This window comes from Lotus japonicus, chromosome 1, assembly GCF_012489685.1.
Source record: "Lotus japonicus ecotype B-129 chromosome 1, LjGifu_v1.2".
NCBI lineage: Eukaryota > Viridiplantae > Streptophyta > Magnoliopsida > Fabales > Fabaceae > Lotus > Lotus japonicus.
Window position 1 is genome coordinate 101,365,835 of NC_080041.1, and position 5,741 is coordinate 101,371,575.

Consider the following 5,741-nt stretch of genomic DNA (forward strand, 5'->3'; position numbering starts at 1 on the left):
CCGGGCTAGAAGCCTAGGCGAAATCCCTTGAGTAAATGCACATTCACCACTTGTGCCACCCCTTGTGGTTGTGGATCTTTATAATTGTACTTTATTTATTGTTTTTAAGGAATAAGTTTCAGCTTTCAAAAAAAAAATGTCATCCAACAGCTAACAAAATTCGCTGACGTGTACTCATTAATTGATGTGGCTACCCACCTCAACATGCCACTTGGATATTTATTTAATAAACTTTTTTTAATCCAATAACTAGTTTATAACTTTACTTAAAAATTTAAAATAAAATTAAAAAACACATTTATCTTCCTCTCTCAGGCTTCAATCCTCCAAAGTTTTTTCACCCTTCAACAAACCCAAAAAAAAAAAAAATCATCCTGCTCTATGAAATTTAAGCTGGGATTATTCAAAATAAGACCAGACAAATGTCTATGAGAGGTAACTCACATATAAAAAGAGAAAACGTACTTAATTTTAATAAAGAAATGATATATAAAATTTTGTGTTAGGCTTTAGACAAAAAAAATTTAGCTTAGGAGTGAGAATTAATGGCTATTAATTGCCATCTAAATACTACTAAGTTATAATAATTCAAAAGTACTTAATTTCAATAAAAATATGATATATAAAACTTGTATTAGGCTTTAGACTAAAAATTAGTTTTTGAGAAATTAGTGGACCAAAATTATATGTGGAAGGTAAAAAAAAAATAAAGTAGACTAGTGACGCTTCTAACCAACATTAGTAAAATATATAGATTGGACTAGTGGCGGTTGCAACCGACATTAGTCCTTTATCAATCTCAAAAAAGTTGGTTTTAAGGCGGTTGGAACCGCCACTAGTACTTTGGACGTACCTAGTGGCGATTGTGTCGGCAATTGCCTTTATCCACTGCTAATAAACTTGGTGGCACCAAATTTAGTGTCAGTTGCTTAACCGTCGCTAGTCCATTTAGCAACTGCCGCTAGTCAATTTAGTAACTGTCGCTAAACGAGCTTATTGACTGACGCTAAAGTACCAAATTTATGTAGTGTTAAGGAAAATTTAAGCCACAAAATCTGTCTCAAGACTTTTTTACAACCAGAAAAAATGGATGGTGACAGTGAATCGTCCAGACAATAGTGGCAACAAAGTTCTCGAACTAAGGAAAGCAAAACACAAACTACTGCAAGGACGATTAGCAATGGCTATTGCTATAATCTCGTTATATGACATGTTTGTCCGACCGAATTAGAGTGTGTGTGTGTGGTTCTCTGATGGTTAAGATGGTTGTTGATGCTGGTCATGAAATTATGGCTAGGTTTGTTTTTTTTTTTTTGCGATATATTTAATTTACACATGAGGTAGTGCCGCACCTGAAATTATGGCTAGGTTTGTTTTTTTTTTTTTTTTGCCGATATATTTTACACATGATGTAGTGCCTTGGTGATTTTCCCTTAATTTGTTGAGAGGTCTTGTATCTCGACGGTTGATTGTTCAGGTTTGAGTTTTGTTTGAGCGGAATCAAAATTTTGGGTTTTGTGTCTCTTTTGGTTTGTTGTTTTTCTCTTGCTTGTTTGGGTTTTGTTCCGGCGCACACAATCTTTGTCGAATTTCACCTATTTTATGTGGTTTTGTAATCTTTTATCGATAGAATTTATATCTCAAAGTGTCATATTATTGCAATAATATCTTTTGGAAGAAGATAAGGTGATGAACTCAGGCCACAACAGCTAGATCATTCAACTGTTAACGAAAATATTACAGTTTCTACTTTTTATTAAATCATATCACACTTAGAGAGCTCATTCTATCAAACACACAGTCATTCTATATATCAAACACACCATGCATATATATTTAAATATTACAAGCTCATCATCATCATCATCAATATAATGATCTAACCATCACAGAGCTCCTGAATCTTGTCCTCAAGCTCCTTCTCCTTCCTGGCGCCAAGAAACCTCGTAATCTCCTTCCCTTCTTTCCACAACACGAAAGTCGGCATCCCCTTTACCTCAAACTCTTTCTCCGCATCCTATTGTTTGTTTCACCACAAAATCAAAACAACCATTTACACACACACAAAAAAAAAACAGAATCATTATAATCATTAACAGAAACAATTTATATAGGTTGAAAAAAATGTACAGATAATTCGTCGACGTCGATTTTGATGAATTCAGCTTTAATTTGCTATAACGGTTTGCCAAGTCGTGAATAACCGGCTCTATGAGGCTGCATGTCCCGGACCACTTTACAGTGAAAAATATCACCAACTATGCAATTCATCGAATTAATAAATTGAGAGAAAGACTTAATAATTGAAAGAAAGAAAAACAAAATTTGAGATATGTAAACAGAAAGAGCGACATGGGGTTTACGAGTTTATGGGAGTCTTTGACTTTGTCGAAGTGGAGCTGCCACTCCGCCGGCGAGTGGAATTGCTTAACGGTAGTGGGGATGGCGGAGCCGTTGAATACGGCAGACTGCTTGCTTAATTACTTACTTACTTGCTTGCTTACTTAGGGCTCGTTTGGTGCGACGTATAGTATAAGGCCTGATAGTATAAGACCTGATAGTATTAGGCCTGATAGTATAAGCCCTGATAACTTTCTTATACTATCCAGCGTTTGGCCATATTCTGTACAATTTACCATATCGTTTAAATTAATGCAATTTTATGTTTAATGAAGTATTGAATAAAGATATATAATAAAAATCAAATATGGAGGTGATTATAACGGTGGTGGCGGTCGTGATGGAAGTTGTGGTAGGTTAGTGGTGGTGGTGGCAATGGTGGTAGGTTGGTGTTGGTGGCGGTGGTGGTGACAGTGGAGATAGGTTGGTGGTGGTGGTGGCAGCGATGGTGGTTGTGGTGGTGGCGATGATAGGGTGGTGGTGGTGGTGGTAAGGCGGTGGTGGCTACGGTGGAGGGTGGAGGCAATGGTGGTAGTGGTGGAGATAGGGTGGTGGTTGTGGTGTCGGTGGTGGCAATAGAGTGGTGACGACGATTATGGTGGTGGTGGTGATATGGTGGTGGTTGTGGTGTCGGTGGTGGCGGCGGTGGTGGTGGTGGCGGTGGCGGCAACACCGGTAGTGGCGGTGGTGGCAATAGAGTGGTGGCGGCGATTATGGTGATGGTGGCGATAGGGTTGTGGTGGCGACAATTATGGTGGTGGTGGCGGTAGGGCGGTGGTGGTGGTGGCGGCGATGGTGATCGGGTGGTGGCGGCAACACCGGTGGCGGTGGTGGTGCCAATGGTGGTGTAATTTGGCAGCAATTGAGGGTGGTGGTAATGGTGACTTATACGTCACAACCTTATCATGCCTTATCCATCACTCACATGATGGATTAAATAATACGTCATTTTAACGTATAAGAGGACTTTGATGGATAAGCTTATACAATACAATGTCATCACCAAACAATGGATAAACTCATAATGTATTGTATAAGCTTATACTATCATGCCTAATACGACGTGCCAAACGAGCCCTTACTTACTTACTTACTTACTGTACCTCTATTATTATTTTTTGAAAAGCCAAAGAGAAAGTGTATATAAGATAGCATAAGGTGCTATAACCCATATACAAATAGGAGAAATAAATGAGGAATTATTAAAGAGAGATCATGAGCTACTGATTGATTGATTCCTCCCAAGGAGACCCCACGGCATGGCATGATATTTTTATGTTTGCATTTTAATCATTCACAATCATTGTCTCATTCATATGGTATCTATTACCTCACAATTATGGCATGGAAAAAAGCTTGAATATATTTTTATTTTGAAGGAGTGAAATGACTCATACACTTATTGAATTTTAGATGAAAGATGTGGTATTCTTCAATTGATATTAATATGGAAATTAGAAAGATGAGAAAATGAAAAAGAAATAAATTTGATGAAAAATAATTTTAAAGATATAAAATTGATGTGAAATTACACGTGAACATTTATATCTGACTAGGATTGTCATGTGTATTGGTGATAGGGTAAAAAAATATTTTAAAAATGTTTTGTTAGAAGTTTCACATTGATTAGAGATTACATATATAACCTTTATAAGGGGTACTACAAGAAAACAGTAATGTAGTGACCGCAAAATCGGTCACTGAATGGGTAAAATCGGTCACTAAAATATTTAGTGACCGATTTAGTAACCAAATTATATCAGTGGTTAAAACGTTGGTCGCTTCGGTTAGTGACCGAAATAGTGACAGAATTAGTGACTGAATTTAGCGACCGATTTAGTGACCGAATTAGCGACTGATTTAGTGACCGAATTTAGCGACTGATTTTGCAACCGTTTTAGTGACCGAATTAGTGACTGAATTAGTAACCGATTTAGTGACCGATTTAGTGACTGATTTAGTGACCGAGTTTGTTCCATCCTCTACTACCACGGTTGCACATAAAACCGTCGTAATAGATATAATTTTTTTTTGTTATTTCCAACATGGCATGCAGTCTAGTATTAGCTGGCTAGTTCAGTAGCATTAATGATATCAAATCTAATACACACTGTCATTTTAGGTCCAACAACTTATCTAAGCACATAGACATGATACAATTTTTGAATTATCTAAGCACCTGCACAGAATAGTATAATACCTTTCAAGGATCAAACTCAAACCAATCTTTCCTATTATTCAAAGACTATCTCATGAAATTAAGTCTTGTAGAAAGTATGTGATAGTACTAAATTAATCTACAAAATATAGCTAGAAACCTAACTGGTATGCTCCAAATGCCAAGCTCCATGATCACCCCTGCAGTACATCTATATCAACAGCAAACCAAACCAAGACCTATTATAATCTTTAACTAGAAAACGCCAGTTTCCAACAGCATCCATAACGGTATAAATAAAAAGGAAACAAAATACCTTAAATTTGCTTGCTTTGGATGAAATAATTTACTTCAAACATTTTTACAACAGCTTTAATTACCTATTTCTAGAGGTATAAGACAACAAAAAACACTCACCTTTATTATTGTTAAAACAGCTTCAGCCCAACTTGTCTTCAAGGGTTTGAGTGCTTGGTTAGGATTGAAAATACAAATGAAGTCAACACCACAGATATTTCCTCTAGGATTTCGATGACTAACCTACTGCAAATTTAGGAAAATAAAAATCCATGGAAAATAAACATCAGTTAACCTTGTCCTTTTAATAATTTGAAAGCAAAGCATACGTACAATTATATCTACTAGTGAGAATGTGAGATAATTTACCTTGTGAAGATCTGCATAACTGTCAATGTATTTATTAGCAGTATCATAGGATGAATCAAACCTCTGAGTCCTAAGAAACTTGTAAACATGTCCAAGCTTGCTTCCATTCCAGTCACTGCATTATATTGAAACATGGAGTTCAAACTATAAGGACATCTGATTCCAGTAGAAATTCAAATATCACTAGAAATTCAAACAATAAACTCCCATAGTACAATAGACATGGATTTGAACCTATTTTCTTTCTGATATGATTCCACATACTGCAATATTTGGTAAGCCTACAAGTAGACAAAGATAGAAGAGTTTTAGGATAGAAAGCACGTTGGCTACAAAAATCATAAATGAAATAAGAAGAAACAAGGTTTTTGGGGACTGATTTAGATACACTCCCTCCCAACAACTTGCTGGTATTTTAAGGGTCAAACAGAAAATTCAATCCATATCATGCAAAAAAGTAGAGATGTTATTATTTACTATATTCCTCAGAAAAGAGCAAAATATATAATCAAGGATA

General features: G+C 36.2%; 1 long non-coding RNA gene across 1 annotated transcript; it reads right to left on the reverse strand.

Moving 5' to 3' along the window:
• Positions 1-1,065: 1,065 nt before the first annotated feature.
• On the reverse strand, positions 1,066-2,525 carry LOC130728470 (uncharacterized). The gene is made up of 3 exons (XR_009015682.1): positions 2,364-2,525; positions 2,131-2,258; positions 1,066-2,017 (listed from the first exon to the last, which is right to left on the reverse strand). It is a non-coding gene; the product is annotated as an uncharacterized LOC130728470 (long non-coding RNA).
• Positions 2,526-5,741: the final 3,216 nt, after the last annotated feature.